This window comes from Pinus tabuliformis, chromosome 3_1 (genome assembly GCF_031772625.1).
Source record: "Pinus tabuliformis cultivar Carrire ecotype Pingquan chromosome 3_1, CPIR1, whole genome shotgun sequence".
In the NCBI taxonomy this organism is placed as follows: Eukaryota; Viridiplantae; Streptophyta; class Pinopsida; order Pinales; family Pinaceae; genus Pinus; species Pinus tabuliformis.
In genome coordinates, this window is record NC_142301.1 from 379,691,228 (window position 1) to 379,706,204 (window position 14,977).

Below are 14,977 nucleotides of genomic sequence, written 5' to 3' on the forward strand. Positions count from 1 at the left end.
AGAAGAGAAACAATTATCCCTTCCATAGTTAGGTGGAAATGTTTTTCTTTGAAGTATTTATTTCCTTGGATGTTGTTGGGGTTGACCTTTTATGTCCTTATTGAGCATTTTAGATTTTTCATTGGAGTTCCTTACCTCATCTTGTGAGCTATATTCACCTTCATGAAAACCAAGACCAATCTTTATTATAGGCGAATGCTGAACTTTCATGATTTCATCTAACGTTTCAGAACCTTTAGCAAATCTAAGATTCAGAGTCTTTGTCTTTTCAAGTTATTTTCTTAGACTTACTACTTCACATTCTAACACTTCATTGTGTTTGTCTTTTTCAGTGAGTTGATGTGTCACTGTGTTTATGATTGTATCCTTTTCTGCCAAACTGATTTTGAGTTGATTGATTTCTTTAAGGAAATCTTCCTTTTCTAAGGCATCATTTTCATATGCCATGAGTAGTTTAATTTCTTCATCATCTTCATAACTATTAGACAAGCCATCACTATCATCATGAGTATAATAACTTCTATTACCGTTTGCAGACATCTTTCCTTTGACATGAGGGCATCTATCAGCATAATGACCAACTCTACCACAAGCAAAGCATTTGAATGATAGCTTACCTATGAATCTTCTAGAACCTTGTTGAAGCTTCTTGACAACATTTACCTCATCTTCTTCTTCTGAAACGTGTCCTAATTCATTATGCTCTTCCTTTTATTTTCCCTTTGCTGATGCTTTAAAAGCGGCTTCTCTCATATCTGATGGATCTCCTTTTCTCATTTCAAAGGCATTCATGATTCCATGGAGTTGAGTCACAGTAATAGTTTGAAGACCCTATTTTTCTTCTATTGCAAACACTTTTGACTCAAATTTAGAAGACAAAGATCTCAAAATTTTCTCAACTAAAGTAGCTTCCTTTATCTCTTCGCCCATATTTATGATATTATTTACATTCCCATCTACTCGCAAGAAATAACTAGAAATGCTTTCATCACTATGCATCTTGAGAGTTTCATACTGGATTCTGAGAGTTTGTAGTTTAGCATATTTTACCTGGGAGTCACCTTCATAGCTCTAAATGATTCTGTCCCATATTTCCTTGGTTGTGTTAAGCTGCATGACTTTGACAAATTCTGATTCTGATAGACTTCCCAATAAGGCATTGACAAATTTGGCATTGATTTCATATGATTTCCTTTCTGCTGGATCTGTGGGCATTGCTGCTGGATATTGATATCCTCTCTCCATAATTTCCCAAACATCAGCTCCAAGTGACTGAAGATATGCTCTAGTTTGTGTTTTCAAATATACCAAGTTGTTCTCATTGAAGATTGGTGATATGATAGATCCCATGCCTTCATGATTATTCATTTTGAAATATCTCCCTTCAAGCGATCAAGCTTCTTTTGAAGCACCCGCTCTGATACCAATTGTTGGAAATAATACTGAGAGGGGGGAGGGGTGAATTAGTATTTGCAAATCAATAAATTTTTCATTTCCATAATCTGATTTCTATATGCTACTTCAATGAAGGTAACTCGCGTGTACATGCAACTGTCTTTAAGGAAACCAACGTATATCCAACAAACTTATGATTCAGTTAATTCATCATATGTTGATCTTTAATCAGTGCATCAGTACTTCATTAACCATATAAATAGTAACCATGTGCAGTAATAATAGAATAAACCATCACACATAAGCAACACACATGAACACCAAGATTTAAGGTGGAAACCCAATGTGGGACAAAAACCACCTGCTGCTGTCTTCTTTTAATATAAGAAAAACCTATTTACAATCTTGTACTGGTGCAGACTCATACCAGTATGCAGGCACCCACCTATAGAAGGCTACAACCTTCTCTCATTTCCCAGCTTCTACTGGAAGGGAGCTACAACCCCCTAGCTCTTGTTCTAGTCGATCTGTTTACTAGTACATAAGCGCCGACCTACAGAAGGCTCCAACCTTCACTCATTTTCCAGCTGCTACTAGAAGGGAGATCCAACCCCCTCACTCATGTACTGGCCGATATGTTTACCAGTACGTAGGCGCCTGCATACAGGAGGCTACGACCTTCACTTCTTCCTCCAAGGAACATGTTTAATAAATTTTCATACTGGATAATCCTGGAACACAACACCACAATCTGAAGGCCACATTTCATCAAATTTTCATACTGGACCCATCAACAACATTGAAGCTCAAAATAAATCACCACTGCTATACAACCAATCACTGAGAACCCATCCTCACTCAAGAAAATCACAATCAATCAATCTGAACATTCAGAACACTATCACCAGAATACAATCACTAGAACACAGAGCAGAATTCAGAACTCTGCATCAACAACCAAAACTAACTGCAACTTCAAACATCATATTTCATAATGTATACGCTACTTCGATGTGTCGAACCAATGTGTATATGCGCTTTTACCAAAGCGAACCAACATACAGATTTGAAAATGCTAACTTGAAACATCACAACTATCCCAAACTTCAGTCATACCCAGATCAGAACATTTACAGTGTAAATCATGCATTAGTATTCAAGTCTAGTCTATCCATGATCAAACCATATAATAATAATTCATTTTAGGTCTCATGATCCTGATCCATCATTATATCTCATCCCCCATCAACTGCTAAGGTTCATCCTTAGTTCAGATCAAGCAAAGCACCATAAACCCATAACATGTATATTTGCTTTTGATCTCACTCTTCATAAGATATTCATTACTTATACACTTAGCCCTTTGATCTTCTCCTCCTTATATACTTAGATCCTTTGTCAATACCTCGGACCAAAACCACTTAGGACCAATACCTTGGACCAAATACCTAGGGTCAATACCTTGCGTCAAATACCTTGGACCAAATACCTTGGACCAATACTTTGGACCAAAATACCTTGGACCAAAACCTTGGTTTTCCAACATGCATGTGCTTTTCCTCCTGTGGGAGTACGCGTATACATATACGCTCCTTTTGTTATGTTCATCCGCGTGTATACACTACTTGGACAAAGTGAACCAGCGTATACTTCTTAAATCACTCTCTTTCTTCAACCTCTGGAGTTTGATCTGTAAGTTAACTTGTTGGGAGTTTAACGCACTTTCAAATTTTTGAAATTGATTGTCCAAATACAAATTTGAAATCTGAAAATGAAGCTGAAATATATCGTAATGGTTTTAGTCGTCACAAATAAGGTTCAATAGAAATTGGTCAAACTCTAGATTTAACTAATGAACATGTTGATATTTATTCCTTAGATGGAGATTCCATAATAGTTCACACTTCCACAACATAAAATATATCATTAAATTAGAGTTCTAATGTTATCAATAATGTTGAAAATCATGATGAGGAAAATTGATTCATTATACATAATTACCAACTAATTTTTTATACATAGTTACCAACTTAACAAGAACTGTAACCTCAAAACGAGAACTCTAACCCGAAAAAACCTTATTTTTGCACCAAAAACATGAAAAAACATCGAAAAACAAAAAGCGTTGATGCTGCAACATTTTTTTATTTTTTTATTTTTTTCGGGGGGGGGGGTCTAGGGGTCGGGGGTTTAAGTTCCAATTTTTTTAGCAACATCATTAAAAACCAAAAAAATTGTGCAATAAACATGAAAAAATACCCTAAAATGAAAAGTGTTGATGAAACTTGATGTCACATCAACACTCTTTTTTTATTTTTCAGGTTAAAATTCCATTTTTTTAATCAATGGCATTAAAAACTACATTTTTTTGCAATAAACATGAAAAACACTTCCAACATTTTTTAGTAATGGAACAAATAATAAAATATCATTACTTCAAGAAACCTTAAAATTCCGATAGATTTTGATGATAACATCAAAGATAAAATACCACAACTCCATAAATCTTAAAATTACAGCAATTTTCAACCATGGTAGTAAATATAAATATTTTGACTTTGAGAAACCTTAAAATTTTTGACGTTTTTCAACCATGTCGTTAAAGATAAAATAATACAATTTTGAAAACCTTAAAATACTGACATTTTTTCACCATGGAATTAAAACCAAATATCATGACTCTAAAAAACTTTAAATTTTCAACATATTTCAGGGGAAAATATTATGACTAAAAAAAGCTTAAAACTGAATACCTAAATCAATGAGTTGTTATGCCAAATGCTAAACGTATAGCTCTTTTAGAATCTTAACCTAAGATGAAAAAAAATGTAGTATGGAACAATGAATAATGGTACATTATTAACTCTGCGATTGGTTTAGGGATTGAAAAAAGAATTTTCCTATAGTAACCTTAGGCACTGCAACCCTACGTCATGTGTTTGTTGGACCTCTGAAGCAGTAAGACAGAGTGAAGCTATCAAAATTGGGCTAGATCTAGATAAGGATGAATCAATCACAACATCCTTAAGCGTCACCGACTAGGCTTGATCGCTACGATTATTGATTTGATTCTCATTGGTGGGTTAATTTTCCCTGCAGAGGTAAGTTGATTTTTTTGTCTAGTTATTTCTTATTGGTCAAGAAGCCATCATGGTCAGTCTGACCCAAGATGCTTAGCTTTCACAAGAGGTCATGATATTTGATAACCTAATCGTAAATGGCCCTGAATTTAAAAAGTCACCTCATTCAAAGTTTGTCAAGAAGGTCGATGATATCCCAAAAAAAGTGATTTCAATGTTGCAAGCTAGATCACGGGCTCTTTAACTAACACATCAAAGTCTCGTTGGGCAATTTATGGGTCTATGGCCTTCTCCCCATTCTATTAGATCTTGGATTGATACTAACTAGAAACCAAAAATGAAGGGGGAGGTGGTCTCTTCCTTTGCTGGGAAGAGTTTTTTCACCTTTTATTTTGAACTTAAGGAGGATCATGATCTGATTTTTAGAAGTGGGTCATTTTTCATGGGGCCACAAGGGCATTAGATAAATTTTGAGGTAAAAAATGGGCATTAAAATAAAAATGTACAACCAAAATCAACTTTATAAGAGCCAGTAGGCTTCAAGATGATGAAGTCAACCATGGGGGATGATTCACCAGTTTTGGAGTAAAAAGGTAAAAAGATAAAACAATAAAAAAAAGAAAAAAATAATTTTTCAACTCATATTTTCAACTTATCTCCGCACTATTTTACTCAAATTTTGAGCAGGAGCACTCATTAGATGCATAACTTAATTCCTCATGTCCGGCCAGGGTAACTCCAGAATAAGCAGAAGAAAAACTGATATGTAATTTCATTAGAGAACTATTGATTATATACAAAAAGGAGACGGAACAGTTCATCTTCTTGATGACTGTTCACGTTCCAGTTCACCCATCTATTGAGGATTAGGTGTCAACATTCCCCCCCTTAATCTAAAGGGATGTTGGTGAGTCCAAGCATCGTTCTGAATCTTTCAAGCTTTTCTCTTCCAAGCGCTTTGGTGAAGATGTCTGCAATTTGCTCGTTTGTGGAACAATGACGGAGATGGATTGTTTTGGCCTCAACATGATGTCGGATCAGATGATATTTAGTATTGATGTGCTTAGTACGATCATGGAACTTTGGGTTCTTGGCCAACTTTATTGCAGAGGTGTTATCAATCATGAGTGGAGTTGATTGTATTTGTTTTACCTGCAAATCTTCAAGAATTTTCCTGAGCCACACAATTTCTTTCGTTGCTTCAGCTTCTGCCACGTATTCTGCTTCTGTTGTGGAATTTGCTGGTACTGATTGTTTGCGTGATCTCCAGGAGACAACTCCTGATTCAAGACTCATAGCATATCCTGAAGTAGATACCCTAGTTTCTTTGTCTCCATCGAAGTCTGAATCAGAGTATCCAATCAAGTTGAAGTCGTCCACCTGTGTATACTTGATTCCAAGGTCTTGAGTTCCCTTCAAGTACCTTAGAACTCTTTTTGCAGCAGACCAATGTCCCTCACAAGGCTTTTGTATAAACCTAGAGAGGATTCCAACAGCAAATGAAATGTCTGGTCTGGTAGTAGTGAGGTAGATGAGACTTCCTACAAGCTGTCTATACTTTGTTGCATCCTCAAATTCCTTTCCTTCAATAGATGTGAGCTTCAAGTTTTGTTCCATTGGAGTAGAAAGAGGATTGCACTCTGTCATGCCAAATCTGTTTAACAAATCTCCAATGTATTTCTTTTGAGAAAGAAATATGGATTTTGGATGTTGGGTTACTTCAATGCCAAGATAGTAATGAACATAGCCCAAATCAGTCATTTCAAAAAATTTTCCTAATTCTTTGTTTATGGATGCAATATAGCTTTCATTGTTCCCTGTCATTAAAAGATCATCTACATATACCACAAGATATACAACTGTTTTGCCAACTTTCTTGACAAATAAAGTTGCATCATCAAGATCAAAATGTTTGAAGTTGAGTTTCAGAAGATGCTCAGTTAGTTTTTCATACCAGGCTCGTGGTGCTTGTTTGAGGCCATACAAGGACTTCACAAGTTTGCATACTTTGTGTTCATGTCCTTTCAAAGCAAATCCTTCAGGCTGGGACATAAAAACATTCTCTTTTAGATCTCCATTGAAGAATGCAGTTTTTACATCCATTTGATGGACTTTCCAACCGTTCTGAGCAGCTAGTGCAAAGAGTGTCCGGATGGTGGCCCATTTTGCTGTGGGGGCAAAAGTTTCCTCATAATCGACCCCTTCCTTCTGTGCAAAACCTTTTGCCACAAGCCTAGCTTTGTGCTTGTCAAGTGAGCCATCAGCTTTGTACTTGTTCTTGTAGACCCACTTGCAGCCAATTGGTTTGGTTCCAAATGGAGGATCAACCAGCTTCCAAGTGCCATTCTTTATGAGGGCATCATACTCCTTCTGCATCGCTTCTTTCCATTCATCATGAGAAGCAACTTCTTTGAAGGAAGTTGGTTCAAAATCTGTAGACAAGTTCAATTCACAATCATAAGTAACATCCATATCAACAGGTGAATTAGAGTTATCTACATCACCTCCATCTTGTCGGTTTGTATTTCTGGTTCCTGTTTTTCCAATTTCATCAGGATGAACACTTTCAAGTGTCTTTGTCAGCCACTTTGGGGGACCTTTCTGAGATGGTCCAGGCTGCTCTGTTGATTGAGTTGGGACTGAATCAAGAGTGAGTCTCCCAATTCTATCAATTACATCACTTAAAGGATCATTCGGTGTTGGAGTTTCATGCACGGGAGATTGTTCTTCAGAAGAAGATTCCACATGTTGATCTAGTATAGGAATCCCCCCTTCAAGATGTGGAATCTGATTATCAAACTCTTGAAATGATTTCGTTTTTGTGAATCTATCCAAGCGATCAAGTTGCCGCTCAACAACACTGTCAGATTTGGATGATTCAAGAAAAATGACATCTCTAGATACAACAAACTTTTTATTTACTTCATCATAGAGACGGTATGCTTTAGAGGTGTTTGAGTACCCCAGGAAGATACACTTATGACTTCTAGCACCAAGTTTGTTTCTATGTACCTTTGGTATTAAAGCATAACAGGTGGAACCAAAAATCCTGAGATGTTTTACCGAAGGAACATGTCCATACCACAATTCATAAGGAGTCTTGTTTCTTATAGCACTAGATGGACATCTATTCTTTATATATGCAGCACATAGAATAGCATCAGCCCAAAACATTATCTTTACATTTTTGAAGAAAAGCATGGATCGTACCATATTCAAGATTGTTCTGTTCATTCTTTCAGCTACACCATTCTGTTGAGGATTATAAGGCACAGTTGTTTGATGTTTAATCCCATGTTGGCGAAGATAGTGTTCAAATTCATTTGATGTATATTCTTTTCCATTATCAGTGCGAATAGACCCAATATGAGATTGTGCATCATTTTCAATCCATTTATGAAAATTCTTGAATGTTTGAAAAGCATTAGATTTGTTCTTCAATAAATAAACCCAACACATTCTGGTGTAATCATCAATAAATGTCATGATATATTTATTTCCATTTGCAGAAGGAACAAGCATTGGACCACATAAATCTGAATGAATGAGTTCAAGCTTCCTATGTGCTCTTGAATGTGAATCATGAAAAGACTGTTTGCTATGCTTTCCTAGAATGCAAGCATCACATTGCTTATGTTTTCTAGGAATGGTAGGCAAACCAACAACACCATTTTTCTTCAACAAGTGGAGACTATCATAGTTTAAATGTCCAAATCTAGCATGCCATAATAAACTTGACGGAAGTGTACCTTCTTCATGATGAGAAATATATGAGAAATGTTGTGCATGAGGAGAGGTTCCTTGCAGTTTAAGAAGTCTTTCTTCTTCTATACCCCTCATGACAAGTGAGTGGTCAGATGCCTTTCTTACCTCAAGCTTTCCATCAAACATATGAATGGAGTGACCTTGCTGGCGGATGTGGACCAGGGATAGCAAGTTTCTCTTGAGCTGTGGGAGATATAGAACATGATCCAAAAGAAAGTCTGGAAGACCAGGCAGTTTAAGCCTGATTGTGCCAAGCCCTGATGGCTTGATTTTTGACTAATCTGCAAAGTATACTGCTCCATCAACATTGTTAGTGAAATATTCAAAAAAATCTTTCCTATGAGTCATATGACAGGTTGCTCCTGAATCAAGAAACCAATCATTTTTCGAAGAAGCAAGTGAAGCATTAAACAAATCTTCATTTACTCCAATGTTACATTGTGCCTCAATATAGTGAGCGGATTCAGGTGCTTTACCTTTGTCTGTGTCATCAATTTTACCTTTCTGCTGATTTCTTCTCTGCTCAATTTTGTCCCATGGTAGTTTGCATGTAGAAGCATCATGTGCTCCATTTCGTTTGCAGCGAATGCAATGCAGATCTGCCTTTTCTGCTTGAGAATGTCTGCCCCCCCTGCCTCTGAAGTATCTTCCTCTTCCTCTTCGTCCACCTCTTCCTGTTGTAGAATCTTGAGCAGGATGCTTTTCTTTATGAGCAAGGCAAACAGTCTCTTCAGAAGATTTAGGGACTGTTTTCTTTCCAAAGGCTTTCTCTCTTTCAGCAAACTTTTTCACAAGAGACTCAAAGGTTATGTCTTTAAGATTTCCATTTGCTTGTAAAGACTCAAGATAATTGGAGTAGGTAGGATAGAGTGCCTTGAGAAAGGTAATAAGAGAGATATCCAGCTCAACCTTAGTGGATTTAATATCATGCATTATAGACTTTATTTCAGATGCAAGAGCAAGGGGATCATTATTTTTCAGTTCAAGAGTGAAGAGTTTAATCATGAGCTGAACACCTTCAAGTGCAAAATGTGAATCATAGAGTTCTTTCAGCTTTTGTAAAGCTTCAAAGGCAGTGGAATAGGATGAAATATGACGACTTACTTCTTCATTTACAGATGCTGCGATCAATGCATAGGCTTTGCTGTTCTTGTTTTCCCAAATGACAAGTTCTTTATCTGATGTAGGCTGCACAGGGTCTTTGTCTTCTTCTCCGACACACACTCCTTTCCACAACTCATTGTAGATGAGGGTGTGTTTTACCATCCGAGACCATTCAGAATAGTTCTCCTTGCCAGTGAGAACTATTTCGACCATAGAGATGATTGAATGCATTCTGTAAAAAAATGTCTCTGCTGATAAAAAAAAACTTCTGTTGATAAAAAAAACTTCTGCTGATATACAGTGAAGTAGTATTCAAAAAGGCAACAGATTTCAAATACTTTTATATCCTGTTTCTTCAAATCCCTCCGAGGATACTGTATCCACTATATTTCATATCTACAAACTCAGTTTATAACTCATTCAAATGAAGATCATAATATATATATATACTGGTTAATATAACCACAACGCACATATATATATATATATATATATATATATATATATATATATATATATATATATATATATATATATATATATATATATATATATATATATATATATACAGGATTCAACAGTGAAATAATTTTTTTTTTTAAACTCGATACCTCAATGATTAGCCAAGAGAAGTGAACTGCCTTAGCATGATAGAAAACAATGGCTCTCGTATGTCGGAAAGGAAAAAATCCCCCCTCGATATGCTGATAGCTCAATGAATACGGCAAAGCCACAGAAACGCTAGTCAAATAAACCAACACAGAGCACCATTTGAGAAAGCATAAGAGACTTGGAAAAGAGGAGCATGGTTCATCAGCAAAGAGGAGCACGGTTTATCAGCAAAAAAACAACGCATCAAAATCACATTATCTTAGCAAAGAGGAGCACGTTTTAAACTTTCACTGTTTCATCACATTGCATCTTATGCAAGATGCATTGGTATGAGATCATTTCATAACCAAGCCGCAAATCTCATAACAATCCTTTTGATAGAAGGACTATACTGATTGCAAACATACGCTTCAGATGTAATATTAGATTGGAAAAAATGGTCTTTGCTTGTAACAAGTGCTACATCAAAAATTGTTGCGAGTTTATTCTCAAAGATCTGAATATACAAGGGTTTCCCAATGTCTATGTTGCGCACTTGTCTTCTTTCTCTACACCGTAAAACAACTACCTCCATGCAACATGGAACCTTCAGATTGTTTAATCAATCTCATGAAGACATCATTTATGTAATAATGCCAGAGCAAAATCAATGCTGTAAATTGTAAGTACCACAATTCCTAATCATAATCCCGAATTCAGAACGTAACTACAAGGATTCAAACTTAAATGAGGTTTTGATGCTCCCTTTAATCAGAAACGAAACCAATGTCAGCCTCAAAGACAATATTTGTGTAAAATACTTAAGCCAGAGAGCAGTCGAAACGATTGCAGGGACAATGGATTGGAGATGAGATATCTAGTATAGTGTTTCAATACCTCCTACTGCGTCTTCCATAGCAGCCGAAGCTCAACAGGTACACTTCTTGCGTTACATCAAAAAGCAGCTCGTAAAGCTCCAGCATCTGCTCGGGGCTTCCGTATTCAGTGCTTCCGTATTCTGGGTGAAATTCCAGAGAGCAGATTATGTCAGGACAGAGGCAGCGCTAGTGCGCCAGAGAGCGTTATGTCAGGACAGACAAACGTTCAGGCAGAGGCGCCAGGCAAACATTCAGGCAGAGACGTTATGGCCAGAGGAGTTACAAGGAATCTGGGACCTGCGCTCTGATACCATGTTAGGCCAGGGTAACTCCAGAATAAGCAGAAGAAAAACTGATATGTAATTTCATTAGAGAACTATTGATTATATACAAAAAGGAGACGGAACAGTTCATCTTCTTGATGACTGTTCACGTTCCAGTTCACCCATCCGTTGAGGATTAGGTGTCAACACCTCATCCAAGGAGTACCCATGTTGCATACTTTCGATGGACCCTGATTCACAAAAAATGAGAAATACATTGAAAAACATTCATATAATCCAACAAGTACTCTGGTTGAAGAATTAAATTCTTTATCCAACGAGTGCTCTTCATCAAAATTTGAGTAAAAATGTGGGGATATAAGTTGAAAATACGAGTTGAAAAAGTAGTTTTCTTTTTCCCTCTAAAATTTTATGAGGTAATCCAATATTATTTTATTTTTTCCACTATTATTTTATAATATTCCTTAGGAGGCCCATTTTAGACCTTAACATTTCTCTAATGGGCTTTATCTAGATCACTAAATCCTTAACTTTAACTTGGATTTTGATATCCCCTCAGCCATTCAAGTCTAGGTTAAGTTATCATACTTGCCTCTTTATTGTTGGAATGATGCCACCTTCAAGCTCATTGTAAACTCTATGGGAAAATACATCAATTATGTTGAACTTGGGGAGGGTTTATTTTCTTGTGTCTGAATCTGTGTAGAAGTCGATATCGAGAAGGGGATTCTAGAAACAATAAACATATGGATGGATGATTGGACTCACATCTAGGAAGTTGAATATGATAAATTCCCCTTAAAATGTTGGATCTACCTGAATATGGACATTTTTCCAGAAATTGCACTAAATCACCGGTCAATCTAGAGATTCAAGGAGATTAAGGGGATCAATGGAAGTAATCTAAAATGCGAAAGGGCCCCAAAAAACATAAACGCCCTCAACAAGGGAATCCTGCTCAACATCCTAAAGCTACAATGAATATCAACAACACTAATGAAAATAAAGAAGGTACTAGCCAATCTTGAAATCACAAAGGCGAGAACAATAAGTATGAAGTAATGGAAAATATCAATGAAGAAGAGGGAACCTCTCATAAACCTCTAGAGCCAGACCATCAAAATCCACCCTCTCATAGCCCTGAGAAAAATTTGGATGAGGAAAATAAGACCCGTGAAAACTCCCAAAATATCTCAGCTGATTCATTGGAGGAAGAGGAAGATGCCTACCTCTCAACAAAGGAAGCTACACGTACTACACTAATTTTCAGTTTAGTCAATGAGAAATCAGAGGTCAAAAAAGCTAGAGAAATGGAAAGAAAGACTCAACGCACAAGAAGGAAATATAACAGTGAAATTCAAACAATGAAAATAGAAAAAGATAAATATTTGAGGTATCAGAGTACCACTCCTCACCAATTAGATAATCATGGAATAAAAGAAGGGAAAAAGGGTGCAACACCAGGCCCCTCGAAGGGGGAAACTTATTTTAAGAGTAAGTGATGAATATCGTCTCTTGGAACTATATAGGCCTCAAATATAATAAAAGAATAACAGAGGAAAAAACACTAATAGGTAAATAAAAGCAATACGTAGCCCTCTTCTACGAGACTAAAATTGATGAAAATGATCTCTCATCTAAATAGAACAAGATATGGAATAGGATCCACCTCCTTTTGGTCAGTTTCCGAGGTACATTGGGAGGTTTATGCACATTTTGGGATCTTGGTCAACTAAATCTATTGAATAGTACAAAGTTGCAACATTGGATTTCCACTTCATTTATGCACTGAATCATGTATGCATTGTGATAATATCCATATGACTATCCATTTTCATGATTGGAAGGAATGTGGGAAAACTCTTATGTATCTAAAAAAATTAGATTTTGGAACTAACTTCATTACTGGAGGAGACTTTAATACGACTATCCATCAAAAGGAAAGAGAGGTGGGATGCTAGTGTTGATGATGTTGGACCCGCCAACATTCAGGGGATCTACATGATATGAAGTCCCAACTAGACCTCACATTGTTTGGAGTAGGATTCCCAGTAGTGGGTGGTAATGTTATGCCTTGAACGTGGAAACGCGCAGAGGGAGGTATGATAACTTTGGGTAAGAGAAAGTGTGTGACCCTACGGAGAGTCAAATGTGATGCATGAAGGTTCCAACACATGAAGGGAAAAGGAAGTGTGCCCCTTAGAAACCTGTAATAGTATGCAACTTGAAAGCTACACATGAGTGAAATGACATCATAAGCTAAAATGTGGAATAGTCCACAAGTTAAAGTGATGAGTTAGTCCAACAACATGCATTCAACAAGATTCATAAATGAAAAAAAAAATAGTTCATAAGCATATGTGTAAGTTAAATAACGTACATTGCCAATACAACAAGAATAGTGCTACTATATTAACAACATATGCATGAAAGTGTGCTAGTTCCGATTTTATTATTATAAGTGAAGGTTTTGTTAGTGTCGGTATCTTTATCCCTCCATCAGTGATCAAAATACTCTTGTTGCATTGCATGTTAGGTGTCTCATCTGATCATCTGTATTCCATTAGGATCATGGATCATCTGATGGTAGTGGAATATTATCAATTTTTCCCTCATGAACTTTACCTGCTGGCTCATTTTTATACATTTAGGTCATTTACAGTGATTTTCTACCATTACATTTGCAAAAGCTATTTTTAGGGTTTTAGGTATCATTAGGTCTAGGGTTTTTTCAATAAGATCTTGTAAAAGCTCAATAATGGTAAGCAAGCACATGAGGAGGTCAAATAAAGTCTCAGCAACAAAAATTTCAATAATCACATGCTCAGTGATTGATTTTTCCTCAAAACCCTGGTTTGAGGAAAAACAGAGTTTTTTATGTTTTATGTATAAATTTTCATGTAAATTCATTTTTCCTATATGTAATAATTCTGAGATGCAGCCTTAGTCACCTTGCCAAGCTCCTACACTCCAGTTCCTACAAAAGAGTCAAAATTTCAAAGCATTTAGTCCATCAAAGGCAAAAAGCAAGTCAAACTGCCAAAACAAAGTTTTAAAAGCAAGTGAAAAGCCAAACATTACAAAGTGGGTTTTTATAAGTGAAAAATTAAATTGGTGGGTATATAAATTCTTTTTCATATTGATGAAGTTCATTTGTGTCCAAAGAGTGAATGAGAACTAGAGCAAATTCATTTTGAGCCTAAGGAGCGAATTTGCAAATAAATTGTGAAAATGTTGAGGCGTGGCGCACTTGGGTCAAGGCGCAGTGCACCTGGCTAGCGCGGCGCATATATCGCAGGTTTTACACTGAATTTATAACTGGCACGACGCACCAGTGAGGCGCGTGCATCTGTTACTAGGCATGGCGCACCTGCCTCCGAAGCCCGAACTCATTCAAATCGCCTCCTTCAAGCTCCAAACTTGCAAATTCCTCATTCCACAAGTAAGTTAACATCTCCATATTGCCATTGTAAGGGTTTTCATCAGTGTTTATGGTGTTTCAATAGGTAAAAAACAAACCCTAGTTCCTTGCACAATTGTGTTGAGAAAACTGCCTAGGGTTTGCAAAATTACAATTTTTTCTGTCTAATTCCCATCCTACTATTTTCACATCCCCTCACTACAATTTTGTTCACCCCTTTTCTCCTTCCATTTTTCACCTACACTTACCTATCCCCCCTATCCCCAAAATTGAAAACCCTAATCCCTAATCCCACTACTCCCAAACCCTAATTGATATCCCAAAACCCTAAACATCATTCCCCAAACCATTCCATTTCCAATAACCCTACAACGAGCATCCCAAACCCCCATTCACTGTCCCTCACCATCAATCCCTGTCTTTTAGTAGCAAAAACCTATTGTCTCTATAAAATCTCTT